Source organism: Tamandua tetradactyla, chromosome 2 (assembly GCF_023851605.1).
Source record: "Tamandua tetradactyla isolate mTamTet1 chromosome 2, mTamTet1.pri, whole genome shotgun sequence".
Taxonomy (NCBI): Eukaryota; Metazoa; Chordata; class Mammalia; order Pilosa; family Myrmecophagidae; genus Tamandua; species Tamandua tetradactyla.
In genome coordinates, this window is record NC_135328.1 from 91,696,946 (window position 1) to 91,710,027 (window position 13,082).

At 38.0% G+C, this 13,082-nt stretch overlaps 1 protein-coding gene across 2 annotated transcripts in view; it reads right to left on the reverse strand.

Moving 5' to 3' along the window:
* The window catches only part of IL33 (interleukin 33), a 122,575-nt gene extending 111,497 nt beyond the window's left edge, over positions 1–11,078 (reverse strand). The window contains exons 1-2 of one of the 2 annotated variants that reach the window (XM_077148219.1): positions 10,966–11,070; positions 1,314–1,346 (exon numbers count right to left, since the gene is read on the reverse strand). The gene's annotated coding sequence lies outside the window, so the exon portion shown is untranslated. Of the gene's footprint in view, positions 1–1,313; positions 1,347–10,965 lie in introns of both variants that reach the window. The other variant, XM_077148218.1, reaches the window with a different exon arrangement.
* Between the last annotated feature and the right edge of the window lie 2,004 nt (positions 11,079–13,082).

The window sequence follows — 13,082 nt, forward strand, 5'->3', positions numbered from 1 at the left end:
GACAAAGAAACCAGGATTTCTAGGGAGGGATGGGGGAGGAACCTGGCAAGACAGGATTTGGTCAGGAATAGTCAATAGACCAGGTAAGAGAGGTTAGATACAGATAATATGAAATAAACTGAACTGATTTTTGCTTAATCAGGGTTGAAATCCAGGAAAGCTGAGGTGATAATGCAGGATTACCCTAAAGTCAGGGACAGCAGCTAGAAATTTTTCCTGGAAAACTAGTTGCTTTGAAGAGGCCTGTAGATTAATTCATTTGATCTTCCTTTATAGCTCTAAGGGAGGGTTTCTCCCTATCTTTAAAGAACCCTGTCCTTGAGTCATAATGTGACCACAGTATGTATCTCTGCCACACCACAGGAAGAAATCTTGAGGCCCACTATCATTCTTCCAGGGTATCAAGAAGGCTCTAATCCAGATAACAAACAGACACTGTTAATGGCCCCTTGCGTAACTAAAATATAATTATCACATTTTGGAATTTCACAGAACTGTAATTTTTATTGTTAGGCTTTAGGGACTGACGTAGGGCTGCAAACACCTCATAATAATCAAGTAAGACTGAAATAATATCATAATAAAGGTCAGTTTATTCTGCCCGAGAATGGACAGTTGGCATTCTTCTATATTAATCTTACATTTTCTCATTTTTGCCCTAATGAGTGCATTATCATGAATTTGTACCAGTCCATGGGTTGGCAAGTGCTGGTATAAAGAATGGACAATTGTAACTAGGCAGCAACAACTCTCAGTACTTTAGTGGAGTTCAACAGTGACCTCCCAATAAAATGTGGCCCATCTGGAGTTAATCTATCCTTAAATTCTATTGCTTCCATAACAAGGGCACCGCCTTTCCTGTTGATCTGGAGCTGTCAGACCTGCAGTATTTGATAAGGAGTTCTGTGACAAATCTGACTATGCCTCACAATTAATCCCCAGCATGTTGAGAGAAATTAAAACCATATTAAACATTAAGCTAGGATTTTTGACTGAGAGAAGACCTGGGTGCATCTGAGAGGTGAGGATAGTGATAAACTGTCTGCCCAGTATACAAGCCAAAGGCTTGTCCATCAGCCTTTCTCAAAGAGCTGCCTATCTCCCACCACCCAACAACCAAACTGTGACCTTGCTTGACTAGCCATGTTTGTCCAAAATTAAGCCCATCAAATTTTCTCTCAGAGTTTGGAATTGGTATAGAGAAACTCTGAGTTGGTTTTTGGCTCAGGGAATGTTGAGAAACACTCCTAACAGAAAGAACTATTCAAAATCAAAAAAGAGTTCTCCAAGAGCAGTAAGTGTGTGTCCCATACCTGAATCAAATCTCTTTTCTCCTCTTCCACCTCCTAATTAGAGAAAAATAGACAGCCATTTGTCACAGTTGTACCCTAGGATTCATATATCAGAAAATTATTTAGATCAGGTAACCCCTCAAAGACTAGAAACTCTGAGAGAATATGTACAGGAGATGATTTTAGGTGTTTCCATGGATGAAGGTTTTTATTTCAGTGGTTACACTTATTAGTTTATTTTCATTCATTTCAGAAAACAAAAATACCTCTAGGACATCAAACTTGTCAAGTCAAAAATATTGTTTAGACACTGAATGAAGCTGCATGTGAGAAGGATAGAGGGAGGAGGGCTGGGGACATAAATGAAATCAGAAAGAAAGATAGATGTTAAAGATCGAGATGGTATAATCTAGGAATGCCTAGAGTGTATAATAATAGTGAAATGTACAATGTACAAATTTTAAAAATGTTTTTGCATGAGGAAGAACAAAGGATTGTCATTATTGCAGGGTGCTGAAAATAGATGATAACTAATACTTCAAAATGTCACATTATGTGTAAGACTAAAGCAAAAATGTTTATTTGTTACAAAATTTAGATTCTGACTAGAGCATTTCCTAATATAACTCATGTACATAGTTTGATTGAATGTTATAAGTACTTGGTATCTCAGGTAGCACATGAGATTTTGTTGGTTTGTCCAGAGTGATGCCCCGATGAATCCCAGAATGATTTGAGCAGTGACTGGAAAAGTATTTGCAAGCCCCCTTCAGGGAATGGTGAGAGTGAGGAGAAATTCAACTTCCCCAAATTGGATTCTTGATATTCTCACAAGCAGTGTGGACAACCAAAGCTACAGGCTGAGCCCCTAGTCTTGGGGTTTGTTCACATGAAACTTAACCCCACAAAGGATAGGTCAAGTCTACTTAAAATTTAGGCCTAAGAGTCACCCCCAAGAGAGCCTCTTTTGTTGCTCAGATGTGGCCTCTCTCCAGCCAACATGACGAGCAGTCTCACCACCCTCCCCCTCTCTGTGTGGGACATGACTCCCAGGGGTGTGGACCTCCCTGGCAACGTGGGACAAAGATCCTGGGATGAGCTGAGACTCAGCATCAAAGGACTGAGAAAAACCCTAGAATGAGCTGAGAATTAACATCAAGAAACCTTCTCGACCAAAAGGGGGAAGAGTAAAATGAGACAAAGTGTCAATGGCCAAGAGATTCCAAACAGAGTCGAGAGGTTAACCTAGAGGTTATTCTTATGCATTAAGTAGATATCACCTTGTTGTTCAAGATGTAGTGGAGAGGCTGGAGGGAATTGCCTGAAAATGTAGTGCTGTGTTCCAGTAGCCATGTTTCTTGATGATGATTGAACAATGATATAGCTTTCACAATGAGACTCTGTGAATGTGAAAACCTTATGTCTGATGCTCTTTTTAGCTACTATATCAACAGAAGAGTAGAACATATGGAATAAAAATAAATAATAGGGGGAACAAATGTTAAAATAAATTCAGTTTGAAATAGTGGTAAATGAAAGCGAGGGGTAAGGGGTATGGTACATATAGTTTTTTTTTTTCTCTATTATCATTTTATTTCTTTTTCCATTGTCTTTTTATTTCTTTTTCTAAATCGATGCAAATGTACTAAGAAATGATGAATATGCAACTATGTGATGATATTAAGAATTACTGATTATATATGTAGAATGGAATGATATTTAAATGTTTTGTTTTTTAATTTTTTAATTAATAAAAAATATTGCTTAGAAAGAGGCTTCATCTATTTAAGTAAGAAAAAAACTGAATTTAACAAAAAATATTACATAATATAGATAGTCAAAAAATAAGGAAAAGGCCATTGCAGTGGGTTACAAAGGTGTCTCAGCCACCCCCAAAGACATTCAACAAAAGCAACTGAAATGTTAATACGCTTTGATTTCAAAACCAATTTGAGATACAAGGCACTGGGATTCTCATAATGAACGCAACAGTGAAACCCTTTGAGTCACTGGGCTTTAAAAAACTGGCTTGGATGATCCAGAGAGGGAATAATGACACCTTATACATTTGGTGAGTGGTTAGGACCTGTCAGGCATCATTTTAAATGATTGACAAATATTAACTCATTTTATTCCTTGTAACAACCCTATGAGGTAGGCAATTATTATTATGCCCCAGATTGATCAACTGAGGCATGGAGAGGTTTTATAACTTGTCCAATTATCTGCCACTGGTAAGTTATTTAAAGTTATATCCTTTTTCTTTAACTAATCTACCACCTCCAGCCTGCTTATTTTGAATTTGGGCTGGATTTTGTTTTCTGGATGATATGCGTTACTTATTTTAAATCCCCAGTGTTAACACAATGCCTGTCACTTGGTAAATAAATAAATCTAAATAAATAAGAAAAAAAGGGAAGAAAAGGGAAGGGAGGAATGAAGAAGAGAAAGAAGGGAGGAAGGAAGGAAGGTAGGTGTGACCACGCTAGTGGTTTGAAATGAACCTAAACTTTTCTCCACATTTGGTTATTTTTCATTTAAACCATAGGATCTAGGAAGTTCATCAAAGAACTGGTTGGAAGTTCCAGCTCAAAGGCCTTTCACAGAGTCAGCTGCAGCCATGTTTAGGACCTGGCAGACCCTGAACTTAGCTGCTTAGAAAAATTATGTTATCTGAGGGTTTGATTTGCATCCAATGTCTTAAAAAGAACAATTTACCCACTGATGACCCAGGTCCCTTTCAATTTGACAACTTCCTTGATACCACAGTTCTCTTGCCTCAACACCCTCTCTCCATTGAGAATACTCCCAAGACCTGGAAGTTCTTCAAAATGGCCAGTGCTTTCAAGTGGAAATGTTATGATTATTACAGTGCCACCTGGTAGGCTTGAGAGAGAGTTTGGGAAGGGCAGTAGAGACCTTTCCTGTGAAGGTCAGATGTAACCTCTATGACTTCAAGGAACAGGGATCCCAGGTTGTGGCCCTTTGCTGTAAAGATAAATGAATATTTCCTGCTTTCTAAATTATCTACTGCCATTGGTGGTTAACCTATTGGCCCAAATTTGAAGAACAAATATGAACTTTTATTCCTTTTAACAGTGAGTTCAAGCTTTATGTGTTGTGGTCACATCTAGGGCAAGATAAATACCTCATTACACAATCTTCTCCTTTAGTTCTCCACCCTATTGGTGCCTAAATTGTGTACCCTATGGTAGGCAGGGCATTTCCTGCTTGCACAATTTGTGGCTGAACTTGGCAATTATTAAATTAATATGTGATTCAGGAACAAATATGAACTTTCATCTCTTTGGCAGATAAAGAAGGCAGGTATGTTTATACTGAGCTCAAAAAACATTGGTCATGTTAAGACCATGCTAATATATACAAGAAAATGAACCTTGATAATTCATCCATTATATTGGCTCCAACTGCTCCCAATTGCCGATTTACGGGCAAGGATGGATAGAATCTTCTTTTAACTTTTACAGCCTCTCTAATTTTATTTTTTCACTCATTCATTTATTCATTCAACAAACATTAACCACTTTTTATGTTCTATACTTAGCTGGGCCTAACTGAGCTCAATTTCAAGTTGCAGTTTGGAACATAATTTCTTCTCATGGCAAAAAGAGAAGTGCAAAAGGACAAGCCCTATTACAAAAATGAATTTCTAGTCCCTCCTTGTGTTATGTCTCTAATGTCCCATTGGCTAAAGCAAGTCACATGGCTGAGTCCAAAGTCAAGAAACAAGTAAGGACACTCTGTAATCTTGTGGGAAGAACTGTTAAGTGACCTGGCAAAGGGTATAGATACATGGGGGGATAACGATTTGGAAATGATAACACAATCAATCACTGTTTAAAACAACTATGGCCCTGAATGTCAAACTGAGGTCCATTTGTAATAAAACTTTGGAACAACAAAGATAAAGAAAAGATCTTAAAAGCAATCATAGAAAAAAAGGCATGTTTCTTTCAATGGAGCAAATAAATGGAGAGATAACTTAGCAGAAAAAAATCAGAAGACAATGGAAAGATATTCTTAATGTGTTGAAAGGGAATTATTGCTAACCTAGAAATTCCATGTCTAGAAGAAATATCCTTGAAAAATGTAGTCCAACTAAGGACATTTTCAGACAAATGAAAGTAGAGAATTTATTGAGAATATTTTGAAATAATCACTGCTAAAGAAAGTTCTTTGGACAGAAGGAAAATGAATCCATAGAGTATGCAGAGATGCAGAAGGAATAAAAAAAATTAATTGGTAAATAAATTATCTGAATGAATATTGAGTCTATAAAATAACAATAAAGTTTCATGGGATATACACATACTAATAATCTAAATATATAATTTAATATGTATGTTAAAACGTATCAGCTTTGGCATAAAAGATAGCAGGAGGACCAATGGATTTAAAGTATTCTAAGGTCATTACTTTTTCCTGAAACTGACTTGTAGAATCAATGCAGTAACAATAAAAAAAAGAATGAGTTCCTTTGAGGTATAGTGGTTTGAAGCTATGTACCCCAGAAAAACATGTTCTTAAATTTAATCCATTCCTGTGTGTGAACTCCCTTGTAAGTAGGATCTTTTGTTGATGTTACTTCAATTAAGGTGTGTGGCCCACCTCAGTCAGGATGGGTCTCAATTCTATTACTGGAGTCGTTTATAAGCAGAATGAAATTCAAACAGAAGAGAGAAAACCATAAGAAGCAAGAGGCTGGACATTGATGGTATAAAAGGAGAGACAGGAGATAGCACTATGTGCCTTACCATGTGACAGAGGAGCCAAGTATCACTGGCAGCCAATCTCAGAATGATTTTCTTTCTTTTAGCCTCAAAACCATGAACACATAAATTCCCATTGTTTATCCTAATCTATTTCATGATATTTGCTTGAGCAGTCCACGAAACTAAAACATGATGGGGAGGGAGAAATTAAGAACTAATTCTGAAATTTGTATGAAAATGGAAAAAGGCAAGAGGAGCAAAGTCAATTCAATTTGTTTTAAAACTTTTTATTTTGGAAAATGTTAAGCATAAACAAAAGGAGACAAATAATATAGTGAACCTGTCACTCAACTTCACTACTTACCAACTCATGGTCGATATTCTTTTAGCTATATGGTTCCACTCACTTTCCCTCTCTCTGAATTATTTTGAAGCAAATTTCAGATGTCATATATTTCAGATGTAAATATTTTATTATGGATCTCTAAAAACTAAGAGCTCATTAAAAAAATACCACAAATACCAGAAACCAGAATACTCCTAAAATGAAATACCTACTTAATATTATCAAAATATGTAGTTAATATCAAAATGTTCAGTTGTCTCACAAATGTCATAAATGTGTACTTATGTGCTTATAATTTATTTTTCCCTTACATCTTGTTTAATGAAGAAATAGCCAAGGCAATCTTGAAGAAGAATTAAGTTGGAGAAGTTACTCTAACAAACAGCAAGATTTATAAAACTACAATAATTAAGACAGTGTTGCAATGGTACCATAATAGACAAATAGACCAATGGCATAAGAAAAAACCAAGAAACAGATACATACATATATGAACACTTGGTTAATAACAAAGGTGGCCCAAGAAAGCAGTGGAGAAAGTATGTTCTTTTCTATAAAGTTTGCTTGGGCAGTTGGACACTTGTATTAGGTCTCTAGGGCTGCCATAACAAAATACCACAAAATGAAAACCCAAAAACAACAGAAATTTATTCTCTTACAATTCTGGAGGCTAGAAATCAAGTTACTAGTAAAGTTGGTTCCTTCCAGAGGCTCCGAGAAAGACTATGTGTGTCCTAGCTTCTGGGGATTTCCAGTGATCCTTGCATTCCTTAGCTTGAAGCTCTATCCCTCTAATCTCTGCCTCTACCATCATATGGTGTTCTCCCTGTGTGTCTCTGTATCCAAAGTTCCCTCTTTTTTTTTTCATGAGCAGGCATGGGGAATTGAACCCATGTCCTCTGGCATGGCAGGAAAGCATTCTTGCCTGCTGAGCCACCGTGGCCCGCCCTCCCTCTTCTTTTAAGGATGCTGTCATTAGACTCTGGCTCACCAACCCCAGAATGACCTCATCTTAACTTGATTACATCTGCAGAGACCCTATTTCCAAAGAAGCTCACATCCACAGGTATCAGGTGGTCATGAATTTTTGAGGGGCACTACTCAACCCAATACAATACCCTTATAAAAAAAAATAAAAAATATAACTTAACTTCTGCCTCACACTATACTTAAACATGAGTTTCAGATGCTATGTAGATAAAAATATGAAAGATAAAATGATAAAGTTTCCAGAAGGAATTACAGAGGAATATTTTTATAACCTTGCAGTAGAGAAAGATATCTTCAACAAGCCATAAAATGCGCTAACTCCAAATTTTACATTTTGACTATTTTAAGTATTATCACTCTTATTTATCAAAAAAATAAAAAGTAAAAACGGACTGGCAGAAGAATTTGCAATACATATCACTAAGAAAATATTTGAACCTAGAATATATAAAATACCTACCCACCAATAAGGAAAAGAAAACTAGGAAATGGGTAAAAGATCAGTCAGGGCCCCCCACACTTCCAATTCATTTTCCACCTGGCAGGAAAGTGAGATTTCTAAATGAAAATCTGAACTTAAAACCTGAAACTGAAGTTAAAACCTAAAATTTAAAACCTGAAACTGAACTTAAAACCTGAAACTTAAAACCTAAAACTGAGCTTAAAGCCTTTCAAGTGTTTTGGCCCTATTGCACTCAGGACAAAGTTGAAACTCAGTGTGGCTTAGCTTCCAAACTTCTCTCTCCCTTTTCTCTTCCTTCATTCAATGATCCAACTGGAATACTCTCTCACAAAGAAGTCTCGCCACATTCTAGTGCTTTTGCTGAGAATTTGCTTCTCAGCCCTTGACCTGGATAACTCCTTATATCTGTTAGGATAATACCGCTTGCAGGTAATAGAAAACCTCAGTTCATCTTTAAACAATACAGGAATTGATTAACTCATGTAATCAGAAGTCCAGAGATGGGGCAAGCTCCAGGCATAGCAGATCATGACTCTAGCTCTGATCTCTAGATTATGTCACATAACTTTTTGGATTTTGCTATCACAAATTGCCTCCACTATATCCCCCAGGAATACCCCCAAATCCTTTTTACACATTCTTGGTCAGTTCCCCTTTATGCCAGTGTGAAAGTATTATGTACCCCAGAAAAAACATGTTTTAATCCTGATCCAATCTTGTGGAAGCAGCCGTTTCTTTTTTTTTTTTTTTTTTTTTTGCATGGGCAGGAACTGGGAATCGAACCCGGGTCCCCAACATGGTAGGCAAGAATTCTGCCACTGAGCCACCATTGCACAGTCCTGTTTCTTATAATCCTGATTCAATAAGTAGGTTGTATATTTTTTTATTAGATTATCTTCTTGTAGATGTGACATGTCCAATTGTGGGTGTGAGCTTTTGATTAGACGGAGATGTGACTCCACCCATTCCAGGTCAGTCTTGATTATTGGAATCCTTGAAAAGAGGAAACATTTTGTAGAAAAATGACAGAAACAACAGAAGACTCAGAGCTGACAGAGCAGATGTAGACACTTGGAGGACAATTGCTTCAGAGAACAGAGACATGGAGATACTTGGAGCCCAGCAGGCATCACCATGAGATGTTAAGCAAGCCAGAACGTGGAGAGAACCAAGGAAAGCCAAGAGATGAAAGCCAGCCCTGGAGAAATAAAGTGAGGAATCCCCACAGGAAAAGAGGCTGAAGGCAATGGAGCCCAGGAGCAAGGGACCAGCAGATGCCAGCCACGTGATTGCCCAGATGACAGAGGTGTTACTGACCCATAGGCCTTTCTTAAGTGAAGGTAACCTTTTGTTGGTGCCATAGTTTGGACAATTTTATAGGCTTAGAACTGTAAACTTGTAACCTTATTACTAAATTTTCCTTTTTGAAAGTCATTCCAGTTCTGAAATATCTCATTCTGGCAGCTTACAAAGTAACACACCCTCTTATCCAACAAATTAGTTGCTTGAAACATGTCTTTTCTTCTAGCACCTTACCATATCTCCACCTACTTCTTCCCTAATAATCATAAACATCCCTACTTAATCTGGGTCAACCTAAAACTTAAATCTGTCTGAAACCACACAACCTCTTTCCTCCAATCTCAGAAGAAGTTCCTTCTAATATTCAAGTCTCATTCCTTTACCATTTTCTGTTAATCATTCTCACCCCAATTCTCTCCACATCCCTCCAGATGCTCCATAATTACTGATTCACTTGTCTTCTTTCTCACCTAGTAGTTTCAATCCCATGTTCTTGACTGGATACTTATTTATATCCCCTTCTAACTACCACCATGTCTCTCCTCTTCTTTTCTTTACTCAATTCTTCAAAATAGTGGTTTTTCTACTTGAGTCTACTATTTCACTTACAGTTAATTTTCAACCCATTGCATTCAAGGTTCCACCCTCACTTTACAAAATTGCTTTTGCCTACTACTAATTGCTAAAATTAAAAGACTCTTCAATCACTGTTGTTTTTGACCTTTCTATGGCATCTGAATCAGCTGATGACTTCCTTCCATTTTCAAGACTCTTTTCTCCCTTGATTCTGCCTATCTCTACCAGATTCTTTCTCCGTCTTCCTAGTTGTCTACCTACCCTTAAAATATTAAAAAAAAAAAAGCTGTATTCACACACCATAGAATCCATCCAAAGTGTACAACCAATGGCTCTTCATATAATCACATAGTTGGGCGTTTATCACCACAATTAAATTGAGAGCATTTTCATTATTCCAAAAAGAAAAATCTCATATCCCTTGTACCCTCCTATTATAAACACTTAGCATTGGTATGATACCACTGTTATAATTAATGAAAGAATATTACAATATTACTGTTCAATGCAGTCCATAGTTTGCATCAGTTGCATTTATTCCCATATACTGCCCTATTATTAACACTTTCTAATCATGAGGAACATTTGTTCTAATTCATGGAAGAACATTCCTACATTTGTACTATTAACCACAATAGTCACCCACAACAACATCCACTATGTTGTATAGTCCCATGTTTTATGCTCTAGCTTTCATTCTAGTGACATACATGATCTTAAACTTCCCTTTTCAACTACAATCACACCCAGAATTCAGCACTGTGAATTATACTCACCATAATGTGTTACCATCACCTCTATCTATTTCTAAACATTTACAGAAAATCTTAACCCTTAAAATATTTTTAATATTAGTATTCCCCAAGGTTCTGTCCTCCATCTTAATCTCTTAAAACTTCTTTCCCTTCCATTCCTATTCCCTTTCTTGTCTTCTCCCTTCTCCTTTTCATGGTTTTCTTTTTCTTCCTGCTCTCCCCTCTCAGCAAGCTCATTGACTCCATGGATTTAATTATCTCCTGTGTGCAGAGTTCTTCCAAATCTATATTTCCTATCTACACCTCTCTATTGAAAATCATTCTGCTATATCTACATGCACTTTCTGACCCAATGAATAGCACCTAGTCAGCTGTGGCAGACCTGGGGGATTGGTCATCTCAAAGCAAATCCTTTGTCTTCTATCTCATCGTCTCAGAATTCCCTTACAATTAGGAATGCCCTTGTGACACTGTTCTAGGCAATGAGATGTAAATAGGAACCACTTACTGATTTGGGCTTTAAGGAAGTCTCTTGTGTAGGAAGAGACTCTTCAAGGAGTCTCATTATTTTCAGATGGCTGACCTAGTCCTTTGGCTCTGCCCCTCCCTTACTTCCCTTCCTGACAGGAATGTGGTTATGATGCCACAACAGGCATCTGGTGACTATGAGACAAAAACACATATGCTAATTGATGGAGGATAAGGAAGATAAAGGAGACTGGGGTCTTGAAGGCATCCAGAGCACATGCACCACTCTGAACTGTCCAACCTTAGGTTCATTTTTATGTGAGAAAAATTGACCCTTGTTTCAGCCCAAAGCAACCCCAAGAATAAAGAACATGTTAGAAGACTACCCATTGTCATGGTCAGGTTCATGTGTCAACTTGGCCAAGCTGCGGTACCTGTTTGTCTGGTTGGGCAAGTACTGGCCTGTCTGTTGCAATGAGGACATTTCATAGAATTAGATCATGATCACATCAGCTGCATCCACAGCTGATTCCATTTGTAATCAGCCAAAGGGGAGTGTCTTCTGCAATGAGTGATGTTCAGTCTAATCACTGGAAGTCTTTTAAGGAGGATTCAGAAGAGACAGGCTCTCTTCCTGCTTCGGCTGGCAAGCCTCTCCTGTGGAGTTCGCCCAGACTGCCATTGGATTTGTCACTTCACAACCTGCCCTGCAGATTTTGGACTCTGCATTCACACAGTCACATGAGACACTTTTATAAATTTTATATTTGCGAGTGTTCCCTGTTGATTCTGTTTCTCTAGAGAACCCTAACTAATACATCTTGGTACCAGGAGTGGTTCTTAAGAAACAGAATCTTAAAAATGGGGTTTTTTATGAATGGTTTTCTACTCTGACTGGACTCAAAGACACTAGGGACCCTGACCCCATAATCAGAATGACACTCCCAATCCATGGAGTGAGTTGGCAATAGAGATAGTCAAAATGTCAGCATTCAATTCTCCTAATGCTTCACTTGTACGAAGCTAGGCTATGGGAAATAATGTTTTTGACACCTTTACAGAGTTTTGTGGAAATAAGATGTACAGAGATGTTGGCTGGTTGTTGTTAGATACACTGGCTACATTAAGGCGTGAAAGGGATGGGCTTAAGGCTTCAAACAAGAAGCTAAAGCACCGTCTGACAGATGCAGAAGTTTCTACGAGTATCCTGAAGGAAAATCTTATTTCCTGTAGCTGTAGACTTGAGATCTCTGAAAATCAGACTCAGAATCTTATTGTTAGAGCAGCAACTTTACAATGTAAACTGAAATCTCAATGTTGCATGGTGTGGGCCATTAAAGTGAGGGCACTGATTAGAAAGGAGTGGGACCCTGAAAAAATGGGATGGTGACATATGGATTGATAATGATGTTGGGGGTGAGGTTGAAACCCTAGGTCATGCTGAGTCTTCTCTAAATAACACTAGAGAATAATAGTCTGCCCTGAGGACATAGCTGCCCCACCTCCAGCTTGCCCTGAGGAGTTGGCCACCCAACCTTCACCTAAAGGGATTAGCCCCAGAGAGATAAATCCTGTTTCACCAGATGAAACTGCAAATGAATGCCCTGAAGCAAATGGCTTGGAAGATATTTCTAATTCTTTCGTGATCCCCCCACCACCACCCCTCATTTCTTCCAGACCTATAACTAGACTAAAGTCCCAACAGACCCCTAAAGGTGAGGTACAAAGTATCACACATGAGGAGGTACATTATACTCCAAAAGAACTGTGTGAGTTTTCCAATTTATATAGACAGAAATCAGGGGAATATGTATGGCAATGGATTTTAAGGGTGTGGGATAATGGTGGGAAGAATATAAGGTTGGATCAGGCTGAATTTATTGATATGGGCCCACTAAGCAGAGATTCTGCATTCAATGTTATAGCTCGAGGGGTTAGAAAAGGTATTAATAGTTTGTTTGGATGGTTGGTTGAAACATGGATCAAAAGGTGGCCAACATTACCTGAGGTTGAAATGCCAGAATTGCCCTGGTATAATGTAGATGAGGGGATCCAGAGGCTTAGAGAGATTGGAATGTTAGAGTGGATTTATCATGCAAAGCTTGCTCTTACACCCCAGGAATGTCCGGAGGATGCACTTTTTACCACAACAGTGAG